This window comes from Anopheles gambiae, chromosome 2 (assembly GCF_943734735.2).
Source record: "Anopheles gambiae chromosome 2, idAnoGambNW_F1_1, whole genome shotgun sequence".
NCBI classification, from domain to species: Eukaryota; Metazoa; Arthropoda; class Insecta; order Diptera; family Culicidae; genus Anopheles; species Anopheles gambiae.
The window spans coordinates 73,388,222-73,404,031 of record NC_064601.1 but is presented as its reverse complement, the minus strand read 5'-3'; the positions used below and the strand labels follow the sequence as shown (position 1 = coordinate 73,404,031).

The 15,810-nt window shown below is 39.7% G+C and overlaps 3 long non-coding RNA genes across 4 annotated transcripts; 1 reads left to right on the top strand and 2 right to left on the bottom strand.

The window, feature by feature from the left end:
* Window positions 1-591: 591 nt before the first annotated feature.
* On the bottom strand, window positions 592-1,489 carry LOC133395075 (uncharacterized). The gene is made up of 4 exons (XR_009767184.1): window positions 1,227-1,489; window positions 1,047-1,169; window positions 789-864; window positions 592-722 (listed from the first exon to the last, which is right to left on the bottom strand). It is a non-coding gene; the product is annotated as an uncharacterized LOC133395075 (long non-coding RNA).
* Window positions 604-1,169, top strand: LOC133395077 (uncharacterized). Of its 2 annotated transcripts, none has more exons than XR_009767188.1 (3): window positions 604-724; window positions 797-866; window positions 954-1,169. It is a non-coding gene; the product is annotated as an uncharacterized LOC133395077 (long non-coding RNA). The 2 variants fall into 2 exon arrangements; XR_009767189.1 differs by having other exon boundaries at window positions 797-888.
* A 9,119-nt stretch (window positions 1,490-10,608) lies between the features above and the next one.
* Window positions 10,609-11,646, bottom strand: LOC133391346 (uncharacterized). Its single transcript, XR_009764856.1, has 2 exons — window positions 11,197-11,646; window positions 10,609-11,110 (listed from the first exon to the last, which is right to left on the bottom strand). It is a non-coding gene; the product is annotated as an uncharacterized LOC133391346 (long non-coding RNA).
* Between the last annotated feature and the right edge of the window lie 4,164 nt (window positions 11,647-15,810).

Below are 15,810 nucleotides of genomic sequence, written 5' to 3'. Positions count from 1 at the left end.
GTAATCGCATTCTTGCACCGTTTGTAAGTGTAGAATCCTGTCCGTTAGTTCGGTGCGTTCAATAGTTGTCTGTCCAACTGTTTATTCCTAAAAAGCCCCTTCTTTGCTTTGAGCACCTGCTTATATTTATTTATTTATTTATTTCATACACAACCTACGGACCATTGTGTCTAATCGGCAACCTTATAATTAAATTAAGATATGTATAACAATGATCATTTATAACATATAAATAGACCTCTAGTTATAAGCTAACATTAAATGTGACGTAGACGCAATTTCCCCTTGAACGTAGATGTAGACATACTAAAATCGAACAAATCTAACACTTCATTGAACTCGAGGGACATTATATACGCTCTCATTAATTCCTCTCCCTCACAACCCTTTCAACAATCTCAGAGAGAGTTTGTATGGAAACCGCCACAGCTTCTTCTCTGCTTCAACTTTGCTTGTTGGTATAAGCAGAACTCAGAGAAGAAGCTTTAAATGAACCGGCGCTCAGTGACGTCACGGATCGGATCGAATCCTGTCCGGAGAATGATTGTTCCAAATCGCTCAAGCCATCACCACACCCGCTGTCAAAATTAAATTAAAACGAAACTCTTTTGTTTACTTTTTATTCAAAGATAGCCGCGTCGCTTTTCGTGCGCTTATAAAACCCAGTTTTTGTGTAGATTTCTGTGTACAAGCTTGATTTCCTTGCTACCTATCCGTGTTACCTGTAAGTATGGAGATAAATATTAAAAATAAGACATTTTAAAGTCATGCAAAACTCATATACTTACTTTTACAGCTGTGATTGTGGGTGGTTGTTGTGTGCAATTCGATCGGGAGTTGCTAATTGTTGTTCACCTGTAAAACCTGTAAGTTGGATGAAATCAAATTGTATGTTTTTCAACTATTACTTTACATTGAAACTAAATGAAAAACTAAAAATAACATAATTGCAGGTTACCATGAGCGGTTCGAATGTGGGAGCTACTAGCTGTGGAGCACACCCTAAAATGAAACAATAATCGAAATTAAACACAAGCACACCTTACCTCAGCGTCGGCATCGTGCGTGAAGGCTAGAAATTTCATCCGGTTTTATTCCATGCTCCAAGCATTTTTTTTTCGCTTCCACCACAACTAAATCATACTTCCGTGGTTGATTTTATGTTTATTCTACAAAACAAAACGTTTTTAATGATAAACATCATATAATTTGCATAAAATACTTACAAAATCACGGCACACGCGAATACTTGTTGTTTACATTTTAGCTTCACTCTCATTTGACATGTCAAAAATTTGCAAGCCCCAAAGCGGGGATCAAAAAGAGGGGTGGGAGGGGAAAGAAGGTGATGAGATCGAAGCGGCACGAAATGACCGTTGCAAAAACCGCATGCTCAGAACGCTAAGTCCCAGAAGAGGGAGATCGAGCTACGAATGTGACAGAGAGGGCATGAGAAAATGAGAGAATTTGAGTGCCATTGTCGGGAGGGAATTCTCTCTTTGAGCCAGTGCGCTCAGCGCTCATCCACTCATGCGATCCTCTCTCTCTTGCTGAACTTGCACGCAACTCTACAGTAAGCATTTCAAGGGTGCAGCATGAAAACACTGCGAGTGTTAGAAATATTGCTGTTTGGGCCAAATTTTCATCCTAATCAGAGTTCCAATCTCAATCGCAATTCTAATCACAACCGAATCGCAATCCCAATACCAAGTAGATTCCCAATTGGAATCCCAAGTGAATGCCAATCCCATTCGATTCAGAATCTCAATCTCAATCAGAATTACAATCGAAATCAGGACCCCAATCTCAATTGAATCACAATAGAATCGTAATCCTTATCCCAATCAAAATCCCAATCGAATCCCAATCACAATCCCTTATGAATCCCAATCCTAACCCCAATCGAATCCCAATCGAATCGCAAACAAATCCCAAACTCAATCGAATCGCAATCCTTAGCCCAATGAGAATCCCAAACAAATCCCAATCCCAGTCGAATCGCAATCCTTATCCCAATCCGAATCCCAATGGAATACCAATCCCAAACGAATCGCAATCCCAATCCTTATACCAATCAGAATCCCAATCGAATCGCAGTGGAATCTTTCAGGGATTCAAATCCTACAAACGGGAATCGATCCGATTCAATCTTTCTAGGGATTGAATCATCGCATTTTCCGAATCCCGAATCTCCTAACATTAATGTGTTGGTAAATAAATAAATAAATAAATAGATAAAACAATACTCGTTATGTTAATATGGCTAACTTTTCATAGACAACAGGGGTGGTAGCTGATCCGGTGCGATTCTATCGGATGAATTTTAATGGAATTTGACAGATAACCGTTCAAATAGACATAAAGTGACAACGTCGTGCGCGACAAAAAGTAGCTCAAAATTTAATTCCGCGTAGATCAAAGTAGCTCATTTGGCCCTGTCAACCTGTATGTTAATTTACACATTAGAGCCAAAGTCCATATAATACAGAGGTCGATGCATAGCTCCATTTTATTCCACCATTTTGAAAGCTTATTTTTGACAGTTAGATGAAAAAGCGTTTGCAAACGATTCCAAACAACCATACCCAAGTGCCACAAATCCACTAAACGACCACTAAACGGCTTCTAAACGGCTCAAGTTCTCTACCTAAACGGAATATAGAAAGACTTCGTTTAGCAGACGGCAAACGACTCATGCATTCTAAAAATAGCAAAAAAGCTGGTGGCGCTCTCTGTTGGTGGGATACCCCAACCAGTGGAACTTCATCGCTTGGAGGAGAGCTTTCTCATTTCCTCTGTACTGTTGTATGGTTTCGCATTGAAGTTATGCATCGCTAGAACTAGAACGGCGATACGATTGTTTTAATACTAAACTCCAACGGAAACCACCAGCACAGAAGCAAGTGAGATTTGAGTAATGGTCGTTGGTGTTGATACCCACGTATCTGACCACACGACCATTCGTATAGATTTTTGCTCAGAAAGTTAGAAGGCTATATAGGTCATGATAAGATGAAACTTGTCGAAACACATTGCAAGAAAAGGATAGCAATATAATGATGAGTTGTAATACGCCATCTATTGATCAAACCAATGAAGCTGTGGAGCTTTCATTTTTTTCTATGGATATTCAATTTTCCAGTCGTTTAAGCTTAATCTGTGGCGCTTGGGTACACGTTTTAGGGCTAATTGTGCATTTTGTGCTCAAAACTTAGTTTAACTATACATTTCTTTCTCATGAACGTGGCATGGAGTAGTTTTTTCAGTAATTCATCACTTAAAAATGACCACAATCAGAAATCTGGCCTCTTAGCTTTGACCCTCTTGAACTGCACAAGATTTCGTCGTAATTTCGGGCACTGATCTTGTTGTAATTGATAATTTCACAATAATTCTATCTTTTCTTGATATTCGTCAACTTTTTAAAGTACAATATTATAAACAAACGATGTAAAAATGGCCGAAAATGCTTTCAGACCACTGCATGCACAACAACTAAAACCTCAATGTATGCTACCAAAGTCCATATAATACAGAGGTCGAGCCATCCAGAACATTTGATCAAAAAGCGTGGGAAAGTTTTGACAGCTGGATGAAAAAGCTTCAATAGTTTCATCGTAGCATTTTAAATCACGGACTGTGTTCTAATAAACTAAAATATTCACCCAAATTGATCTCCATCAAATATTGACCATGCAAAACGTAAACAATCCATCAATTATTATAACTTGCCCGTTTTGACAGCTAGGTTGAAAAAGAATCGACGAAGAAAACTGACAGTTAGTTTTCCGCGTTTGGCGAACGCTTCAAGTTCTCGAAGGAAAATTTCCATTTTAACCTTTAAGTTGGCAACCGGATACCCGGGTACAGGCGGTCCCCGAGATACACGGTACCTCTTATACGCGGATTCGGAGATACGCGGTTTTCTAAATTTGACAATTCTTTGAGCAAATTGTACTGATTTGACACATCAATTGCAAATTGCCAAATAATTTCCGTTTTGATCGAATGTTAAAAACTATTTCAAAAGGTTTAAAACAGTTATATACAGTCAGAATCATATCAAATAATTCATAAAGTGACTAAAACCGCCCCCTACTTGCAAAATTACACGAAAATTTGTGATATTTTAGCTGGAAATCACGAGATTCGACTTACGCGGAAATTCGAGATACGCGGTATTTTGCGGCCGTTATCGGTCCCCATTAACCGTGTATCTCGGGGACCGCCTGTATTTTTTTCAACTTTAAACTGCCATAACTTTTGATTCATTGCTTTTATTGACCTGAAATTTGCCGTAGCCTCCCAACTTTTAATTTATGATTTTTTGGTGCATAAGTTGTAATTTTAAACATACTGTAAGTATTTTATTTTGAATTTTTGTTTAACTTTACCACGTAAGTTGGCAACCAGCATACCCGGGTATTCCATACATTTTGTATGGAGAATGACGTTTCTCTTCTTCCTCTTTTCGTATTGTGCTTATTTTCTAGTCAAATTCAAGCGATTCCTAATTTCAATATGACCGTTATTTTTATATTAAAATGAAAAAAACTTAATGAATAAATGAAATAGAAGAGAATATATGGTCGGCATTACTTGCTTACAGCATTAAAATATAGAAAGCATTGTTTACCTATGAAAATCGTTAATTTTTTGCATCAAAACGTGTGGAATACCCGAGTATGCCGGTTGCCAACTTACGTGTGTAAATCTGGTTGCCAACTCTACGGTTAAATCACGGGCAGTGTTCTAATAAACTAAAATATTCACCCAAATTGATCCCCACCAAATATTGACCATGCAAAACGTAAACAATCCATCAATACATATACAAGCGGAAAACCATCTGTCAAAATCGGAGCCCAGGGGGGGGGGATCGCCGAAACCGCTATAACTACACCTCATTATACATTCCACCTTGCATCTAGTCCCTATACCCACTTTGGTCATAACCGTAGCAATAGACGATGCGCAATCTCAGATTGCGCATATATTTATCTGTCAAACGGATCGGTTTGATATACAGGTGTCCCCCGAGATACGACTGTATTTGGGACCGAAAAAATGTCCCAAGCAAGGCGTAAGTCGAAAAAGTCGTATGTCGAATATATATGAATTTAAAGATTATATCCAAGTTGAAGTATTGGAATTTATAATATCGTGTATTTTATTTAAAATAATGTTCGATAATTTAATAGTTATATTTTCAAAACCGTATACAATATAGATATTCAAGATAGGGTAGTTGTGGAATCTTTGGAAATGTATGTATAACGGTTATCAGCCCAGATATTCAAAAAAATACATCAATTTCTTGTCAATGACAACTTTTAACTGTCAAAATCAAAATCGTCGTATCTGCGAATCGTCGTAACTCAAGGGGGTCGTAAGGCCCGTGTCTGTGCTCCATCGGATGCGATTTTATCGGAAGGCCTGTCAAAATTTTATATGAGATTTGACAGATAACGTCGGACGTGCGATTTCGTCGTACGACGGAATCAAAAAATTTTGATTTCGTCGGACGCTGCATCCGATTTTATCTGTCAATCTAAATGTATGGTGTTTTGTAGGAACAATCTCAAGTTAATTTTTCATAATCGTTATTTTATGAAAATCATCCAAATAATCGCAATATGATACGAAAAAGCGTTTGACAGCACGTGCGATAAAATCGCATGCGATGGAGCACAGACACGGGCCTAACTCGGGGGACGCCAGTATTTATCTGTCAAAAAAAAATTTATATCTCGGACATATAATCTTGAAAATTTATGCGCAATCTGAAATTGTATGGAAATGACGTTTATAGCTCAGGGTTGGCTACGCGAAATGACATATGTTTTGATAAAACGAATATATGCGCAATCTGAAGCTGGCCCTACACGCTGCATTCATGTATGCGGCTACAAATGACAGCTACAAATTTCCATTGTTCTCGATCTGTCAGCTCGTCGCCGCTCGTAACCCGATGTATGCTACTGCGGAAAATTGCTGTAATCATATGGAGGTGCACTGTCAGACACAAGCAATCAAAACAAACATCGAGTTATAGCAAGCGAAAATTGTATGTGAATACATCTCGAAAACATGAACACCTTGTTTGCGGTCATACGTTAATATTTAAGTATCGAACGCATAAACGCCAAAATAAAACGGCATTTAGCAAGTTGCCATGGAGGTGACAAAATGTTGAAAAAAATTTCAAGTTTGTCAAAATTGCTTGTCAAGTGCAAAAAAGAGCTTTTCTTGTTGCCGCACCAAAAACATGCACAAGAACGAAAAAAAGATCCAACATCTGAATATCATCGATATTTCTTTTAAGAAGCGCGAAATAGATACGTAAATCAATTAGAATCATGCATTTTAGCATTATAATCATAGCAATGGGTCACAACTGCGCCAAATAGCTGTTTGTTTACGCTTTTTTCGCGAACGTAAAATTTTGTCATTTTTTGTCAACTTGTGTCAACTTTATTTCCTTATATTTTACTTATCGCGCTGCTCCAGGTTACAAATTTTTTACAAAAGCTCACGTTTTGAAAAATTTGTTAGCATTTTGTCACTCTCATGGCCTTTCGCCTATTCGTGATCGAGAATCAGAACAGCGCACACCTTCCGATTCTTCGTCTTTTCCGTTCCGAAAATTCCGCATTTTTACAGAGTCGAACATGTCACCGTTCAAATTGACATAGAGCGACAACGTCCCGCGTGGCGAGGAATAGCTCAAAATTTCACTTTGTGGAGATCAAAGTAGTTCATTTGACACAATCAACCAACTTTTTTATTTGAAAACACACAAAAATAGGTTACAATGTGTTTGTTGGAGATTGATCATTTGAATTTATTAGTTCGAATTCGAAATTCGAACTCAATTTAGAAATAGGATAGGAAATGAACTCGTAGGCATAGATAAGGATAACAGAATGAACTCAAAATGAATTATGTAATGAACTCTTGACAATTGAATATACAGTAGCAAACGGACATTTGAACGAGTCGCATTTATTTTCATAACCGGCACAAGTTTTTGTAATTTTCGGGAAAGAAAACGAGTTGTACCACGTAGATGAACATTCGTGAGGTTTTCTCACAAGCATGTTCGACCCTACTAAAAAATGTTCTATTCTATTTTTTCTAATCTATTTTTTATTTTTGCGTTTGGCATTAATCTGGCTTGTAAACAAACTAGATAATTCGATTATTTCGAATGAAGCAAAAATGTCGCGCGAGACGAGTAGCTCTGTTTGCAAAATTGAGCTACTTTTTGTCGCGCGCGACGTTGTCGCTGTATGTCTTTTTGGGCGGTGAACGGTTAGGCCCGTGGCAACGCTCATCCGATGCGATTTTATCGGACGCTTCTGTCAAACGCTATTTCGGCTCATATTGCGAAAATGTTAATGATTTGAATGGTTTTATCATTATAAAAAAATAATTTCATATTGTTCCTACATAAACTGCATGATTAAATTGACAGATAAAATCGGATGCGACGATCTGACGTAATCAAATTGTTTTGATTTCGTCGGACGCCGCATCCGATTTTATCTGTCAAACTAAATGTGTGGTGTTTTGTAGGAACAATCTCAAATTAATTTTTCACAATCGTTATACAGTAGAGCGTCGATTATCCGGGCAGCTCGGGACCGGACGGTTGCCGGTTAATCGATTTGCACGGATAATGGTTCAAGAAATGTCAAACGCATATAAAAAATATGCAATTCACTAGTTTTATGATTAATTCACATGAAATTAATCGATTAATCATTAGTATTATATTATTTTATTCAAAAACTATAGGTTTAACAACTGTTCATGAACAAAAATGAATTTCGAGAATACCACTAGACACTGCCCAAGCGCCACAGATTAAGCTTAAACGACTGGAAAATTGAATATCCATAGAACAAAAATGAAAGCTCCACAGCTTCATTGGTTTGAACAATAGATGGCGTATTACAACTCATCATTATATTGCTATCCTTTTCTTGCAATGTGTTTCGACAAGTTTCAATTTATCATGACTTATATAGCCTTCTAACTTTCTGAGCAAAAATCTATATGAATGGTCGTGTGGTCAGATACACGGGTATCAACACCAACGACCATTACTCAAATCTCACTTGCGTCAGTGCTGGTGGTTTCTGTTGGATTTTGTATTTAAACAATCGTATCGCCGTTCTGGTTCTAGCGATGCATAACTTCAATGCGAAACCATACAACAGTACAGAGGAAATGAGAAAGCTCTCCTCCAAGCGATGAAGCTCAACTGGTTGGGGTATCCCACCAACAGAGAGCGCCACCAGCTTTTTCGCTATTTTTAGAATGCATGAGTCGTTTGCCGTCTGCTAAACGAAGTCTTTCTATATTCCGTTTAGGTAGAGAACTTGAGTCGTTTAGAAGCCGTTTAGTGGTCGTTTTGTGGATTTGTGGCACTTGAGTGTAGAGCTGCACAAGAAACTGGTTACCCACTTGAGTATCGCTGCAAACTTTCGACGTACGCATGAACAGCTGTCAGATTTATGCGCACGGTTAAGCCGCTTGCCGGTTTATCCATCCCAGGATAATCGAAGTTATACTGTATTATTAAAATCATCCAAATAATTGCAATATTATACGAAAAAGCGTTTGACAGCACGTGCGATAAAATCGCATGCGATGAGGGCGGTGGCAACGCTTTTTCGCATGCGATTTTATCGGACGCCCTGTCAAATTTTTGTATAGGATTTGACAGATAACGTCGGACGACGAACTCGCACGTCCGACGTTATCTGTCAAATCCTATACAAATCTCGTCCGATAAAATCGCATCCGATGAGCGTTGCCACCGCCCTGAAGCACACACACGGGCCTTAGGGCGGTGGCAACGTTTATCGGATGCGATTTTATCGGACGAGATCAAGGTGTTATAAATGACAAGGTGAAGTTGTTCAGAGCAAAATGACATTTCTCGACTTGACATATCTCTTCCGGGGGCTCCGGTATAAAAATCGGGGAGGGCTGGCGCGGGGTAATGAAATTTGTATGCAGAGAGTGACAGATGTCCCCCACAATGTCGCCCAGTAAAAGCGATAAAATCAACCTTCTAAATACATTATCCTTGGACGAGATTTATATGGGATTTGACAGATAACGTCGGACGTGCGATTTTGTCGTCCGGCGTTATCTGTCAAATCCCATATAAAAATTTGACAGGCCGTCCGATAAAATCGCATGCGAAAAAGCGTTGCCACCGCTTTTACTATGGGAGTTCGCAGACTGATTGATTTTGTTTAGCGGGATTATTTATTGGGTTATCACCTGATCTCCTCTATCCACCTTGGTGCGGCCGTGCAAACTGTCAAGTTCGTTCGGATTAGGCGGCGCTCTGGGACCAATCGAACGAGACAAACAAACACGACTCTGTTCGATAGGTGCTCGTCAGCTGTTCTATGTCTTATAGACCTGTCATGATGCACTGCAATACGCCTTTCTTTTCGTCTCGAAAATGAAGCATTTTCATAGTTTAAATGAATATCCACCTACAAGGGGAAGATTCAACTCATAATTTACTAGTTATTCACATGTATAATTGTTGTATTTTTTATGCAGTACAAATGTTACACGCGTTTTCTTTATTCAGTTCCCGGATGACAATTTCAGCACGGAAAATCGGGTTGACATTTGATGCAAGTCGCTTTCCGTTCCGCTTTTCAGACGAAAGCGATCTCACTATGAGCAGCGTGCTGTGAGAAAAAAAGGAAGGGGAAAATCAGTGCAATCATCGTCATGGTAGTCATGGCGAAAAAAAGGTATTCCCCTCTTTCACTTTTTCCACCGTTACCATCCCTAGTACACTCTGAACTCTTCCTTTCTATTCAGTTCATCTGTTGACTTGTTGTACTGCCGTGGTTGGATTTGATCCGCAGTACATCAAGTCAGAACAGCTCTATTAAACATGTAAACCATCGAAGGCTTCGAAATTTGGATCGTTGAAAAGGCACTAGTAGACGCATCGAACCTTGAAGCAGAAATAGATCCACGCACAAGTGAAAATATTGACGATGATATCGTGTTGCCTTTGATGATTGCATGGTGTTTAAGCAAACAACAAGGAATGATGAAGAGCAAACGATGGAGAGTGCAAGTAATGAATTTTGTTTTCGTGAATTGTGGAAACTAAATTTGATTCTTTTTGAATGGAAGCAGCTGATTAAGGATCCAAGCTAGACAAAGAAAAAGGATTTGAAGAATTGAATTGAAAACAGAATGTATAAATCCTCCAAGTGCAAATTATGACTAAAGCAATTTCAATATGACCAGCAGTGGAAAAGCAGTGTACGCTCTCTAAGCATGGATGAATTTGAAAATAACGGAGGATGTAAGAACACTGCAAAACAGCACATGTTATGTACATGTGGCCAGCCGGCTCTGTCAATCAATTTACACTACAAACCATTAAAAGCACGTGATTTTATTCAGCTTTTTTAGGGTTCTTTGCCACGTGTAATTTTCCAGCTTATAATGCAGGCTTTTAGGCTTTAGGCCTTTCTGTGATTCATAGGAATATTTTAGAATTGTGCATGCAGGTCAAAACTACAAAATACATCATGAATCAATACAATTATATTATTTTTTAAAGTAATTGATTAGATGTGTATTTCCTTCAGTTTTAATGTGTATTTAGTTGTTTAAGCGTCGAACATCTGGGTCGGCCAGGGGCCCCAAAAATGGCACCTACCATCCGCTCACAAGCATAATTGCTACTCAATCCTTCTCTGGTTGGGATATTTGATACAATCCCCTGCTAGACGCTTCAACCAAGCCTCTACTTTTGAGTGACCGCTTAGGGCCTCCATTCGTCTTAATCCGCCATTGCTAACAATCATGGCAATCCAAAACATGGCCTTTCATGAAATATTGGATGGTATTGCGGCCCAGTCGCACTCGTTTCCTTTGCCATTATTTTTGCTTTTTGTAGACCATTATTTTCCGTTTTAAATTCGACTCGATGCGTATTCTCTTTAAGTATTTTCAATCCATGTATTCCTCTTGATTTTCAACGTTAATGGTCATCGCACAACTGGGTATCTTCTTCATCGTCAAACGCTGCTTCATGTTTTGTTGATGCCTGTGACGGAAAAAGAATCACCCTCTGCAATTTAAAAACGTTTTCTAACATAGACACCAGCACTCTGTTGGGTGTTTTACACTTACCTAGAGGCTGTAAATCAACTATTAGTAAGGTAAGATGTTCATCATCTTCCGATGTTTGATTTTATGTTTTCTTCTAAGCATCGTGTGTCCGGTACAATATTTCACTAAATTTTAACTGATTTAGGATATTTGATATGCTTTTTCAACAAAAGAATCGAGAAATGTAGCCCGCGGTCAATTATTGCACGTTTTACAAATGTAAACAATTCGTAGATGATCCAATGTTCTCCTCAAACCACAACACAATGGCGGCTCGATGTGGGGAAGAAATTTTTACTCACTCCAAAATCCGACCTCATCATGATTTCATCATGTGAGCGGCTGTTGCTTGATCATCTCATTAGAGCAATCATCAGCGATAGATTTGCTCACCATACGAACAAAATCATCTCGCCTCAGCGAGGGGAAAAAACAAGCTTGCTCAGTACGCAGGAGGAAACGATGATAGCCTCTCAGTATGGATTGAAGCTACTGTCATTGAGCTCGCCATAGTGAGAGCAGGCTGGATTGTCATTTGGGTTCCTTGTATGCATGACATTTCATTCGCTCCCTTCCTGTTTCGAGCAGTGCTGCTCGTTCGAGCAGTCGCAGAGCTGCCAACATGCCATAGCTGTCAATGTTGTATATAACAGCTCTTCCCCCGGAAATAAAGCACCTACTTCCGCTCTGCTACAGATCCAATCGTTGAGGAGGTTTGATGGTTCTTGTTGATCGACGAAGTCCAGAATCCGCTGTCAAGCCTGACGAACCGGAAGTCCCCTCAAAGGTGGCACACTCAGTAGATGTCGACGACTGGATCACCTTTGAACGCACAGGGACAGTTTGTATAGTCGGATGTGCAGAGTCAGAAACGTTGGTTGTTGAAGACTGTGTGTCCGTTAACGGGGTCTGGGTCGAGGGTAAGTCAGAGGTCACAGTCAAGTCTTCAGTGTGGCTATTGGGCTCTTCTGCGCGCAATAAAATTGAATCCTCGGTAGATATGGGAAGATTATCGCCCACACTACGCAGTTGATCAATGTGCCGTTTCCAAATTCGACCGTCTCCAAGTTGTACTAAATAATGTAATTTACCCAACCGTTCTTTTATAGTGCCGAAGCTCCACTTGTTGTTATGTAGGTATTCTCGAGCAGCAACTTTTGAGCCAACTGTCAACTCTCGAATTTTATTCTGAATTTCACTCCTCTCAGGGTCATCCGATGGAATCATAAGATCCAATCTTGAACGAATCTGTCGACCAAACACCATCATTGAAGGAGAGAAACCAGTGGCAGGATGAATCATTTTGCGATAGTTTAAAAGGATATTGCATATTTCACTATGGACTTGAGAACGATCGCAATTTAAAGATTTTAATTTGGACTTCATTGTTTGTACGAACCGTTCAGCTTGTCCATTAGTGGCCGGATGGTATGGAGCAATAAGCTTATGTACTATTCCATTTAGTTTTAAAATTTTTGTAAAATCAGCTGAAGTGAATTGGGGCCCATTGTCACTAACAAACACAGATGGGATTCCAAAAGTACTGAAAAACTCCCTGCACACTCGTATTGTTGTATCAGTAGTTGTGTTGTTTACTACATAAACCGAAGGCCACTTAGAATAGGCATCGATTAAAATCAGATAGTAATATCCCATAAACGGTCCTGCGTAATCTGCGTGAACTCTTTGAAATGGTTCATTTGGAGTATTCCAACAGTGGAATGATGTTTTAGGAGGATTAGCTTTCGACACTTGGCAGGATTGACAATCCTTAACCACATTTTTGATGTCTTTATCAATGCCCTCCCACCAACAATAGCTCCTGGCTAGAGACTTAATTCTGCAAATCCCGAAATGTGTCGAGTGAAGTTCTTTTAAAACATTTTTACGTAGAGCAGGAGGTACATAAACACGAGTACCGCGGAGTAAGCAATCCTTCTGTAAACTAAATTCATTCTGATCTATGCCAAATCGGAATTTAGCATCAATGCTCTTTCCCATTCTTAAGGCTCGAAGCAATTCACGGACAGTATCGTCTGCAATTGTAGCTGAACTTAACGCATCAACAGTGAGGGGTAATGTTTCGATGGCATTGACTTCAATAAAATCAGGTTCTTCTATTTCATTCATGGGATCAGTCGTGCATGTCGGTAACCGAGACATGGCGTCGGCATTGCAGTGTTCTGATGAACGACGATGTCGCACGATGTAATCATAACCTTGAAGAAATGCTGCATAATGCTGCATACGTATAGTTGACATAGTAGGAAGTCCCTTAGTTTCCGAGAATATTTGACTGATCGGTTTGTTATCGGTTATTAAAATAAATCTACGACCATAAAGGTATTGATGAAATTTTCGAATACCAAAAATGATCGAGTACGCTTCTTTATCGATTTGCGAATACTTTTGTTGTGTTCTATTGAGAGTTTGGGACGCGTATTGAATTGGCCGTTCCGTACCATCTGGGTATTGATGACTAAGGACCGCTCCCACTCCGTAAGGCGAAGCGTCCGTTGCTAAAGTCACTGGTAGTGAATATTGTTTAATTGTTTATTACTCGTTCAATGGATAACAATGGATCCGTGTGAATGTTCTTAAGTCTAATATTAGTTTAAAATAAGTAGTAAGATCATCTTAATAATTCGCTTCTAAGGCTGTTTTTAAAGGATTGCACTGAGGTTCCAAAATCAAACAAATGACGAACTTCGTTAAACACCCTAATCATGGAGTTGAGGGGGTCTCTAGATCCATATCCAGTTCGACTACGGTTCAGGGCAAGTAACGGACGAGAGCGAAGCTGAACAGCAGGCGCGTAAAAGTTTAACTGCTGGAGTAGGGAAGGACAGTCGATGTTACTTTGCAGTAAACCAGCCACAAATAGTTGTTGTGCGGTACGGCGTCGGATGTGGAGCGGTTGCAGTCCGAGGAGCAGAAGTCGCGTTTCATAAGGTGGTAACTGACTGCCAGGTGGCCAAGGTAACAAGCGTGTTGCGTATCGGGATAAGCGACGCTGTATCGATTCCATTCTCTCAGAAAGTCTTTGGGTTGAGGGCTTCCAGACGACACAGGCGTATTCGAGTACCGGGCGGATAATACCACAGTATAACGCTTTGATGCAGACTGGGTCTTTGAAATCTCTTGTTATCCGAAACAACATGCCAGGCAATTGATTACCTCGGGTAATCACCTCCTCTGTTTGCTGGTCAAATGACAGCTTTGAATCCAGTATGACTCCGAGATCCTTCATAGCATTAGTGCGTTCTATTGGTAAACCGTTAACTGTGTAGCTGGTGTTCTTAATTTCTCGTGCTCGTGTGAATGAAATGACTCGGCATTTTTCAATGCAGAGGCTCAGGCGGTTTCGATTGCACCATTGGTGAAAATCGAGAAGGTATTGTTGTAGCTCGGAGTGGTCTGTGTCATTTTTTATCGTGATGTAGATTTTAATGTCATCTGCATACATTAAATGATTTGCTGCTGGTACTACATACGATAGGTCGTTGATGAACAGTACGAACAGTAGTGGACCCAGGTTGCTACCTTGTGGCACACCAGATGATGCAATGAAAGACCTTGAATGGCACCGTGAGAAAGATACAGCATACGATCGATTGACAAGGTACGATTCTAACCAGCATATTAGATTTCGCCCAAGTCCCAACTTATTCATCTTGGCTAAAAGGATGTTGTGATCGATGCTATCAAAAGCGGCCTTTAAATCCATATAAACTGCATCTGTTTGCATCCTGCTATCCATGTTACGGAGACATTGTGATGTAAAGTCAACAAGGTTAGTAATCGTCGACCGCTTTGGAACGAAACCGTGTTGTTGAGGGCTAATATAGTGATATGAAGCCGTGAGTAAACTTGTTTGGATCACTTTCTCAAAAACTTTGGCTCCAGCACTGAGTGATGTTATGCCTCTATAATTGGCTGCATCTTCCTTGTCACCTTTTTTAAATATGGGGACAATCCATGAACTCTTCCATATAGAGGGGAATTCTCCTTGTTGCAGCGAAAAATTAAAAATTTTGGTGAAGATCGGCGCAATGGACTCACAGCATCGGCTGAGAATGATGGCAGGAATACCATCTGGGCCAGGACTAGCTTTGGGCTTGACTGCTTTGAGCACATTTAGAACAGATTCTTGCGATATATTAGTTAAATTAAGGTCGATGACATCATTAGGAGTATTAATTAAAGCGTTGGTGATAATATTGTCGTCGGTAGTTGAGATTGTGTATGCCTCCTCGAATCTACACGCAAATATATCACAAATATCTGAAGCAGTTGAACCAGCTCGGTCATTGTGGTAAATCGATTTAGGTGTCACATTTGTACTATTGTGTTTCTTACGAAAACTCCAGAGAGCTTTGGGCCTTTTGATGAAATTCTTCTCCAACCGAGACAAGTAGCCACCGTAGCGTATTTTATTGTAACTACGGTACAAGCGAGTTGTTTCGTTTAATATGCTTTTGTTAACAGGTGATCGGCACTTCGTATATTTTTTTAATGCAGCTTCTTGTCTAATGCAGTGAAATGTTTTTAATATCGCGAACTGAAAACATTTTCAAGTGAGTTGCTGTGTTAGTGCGAGCGTGGTCATTACATGAAGTGTTAGTGTGCGAATAG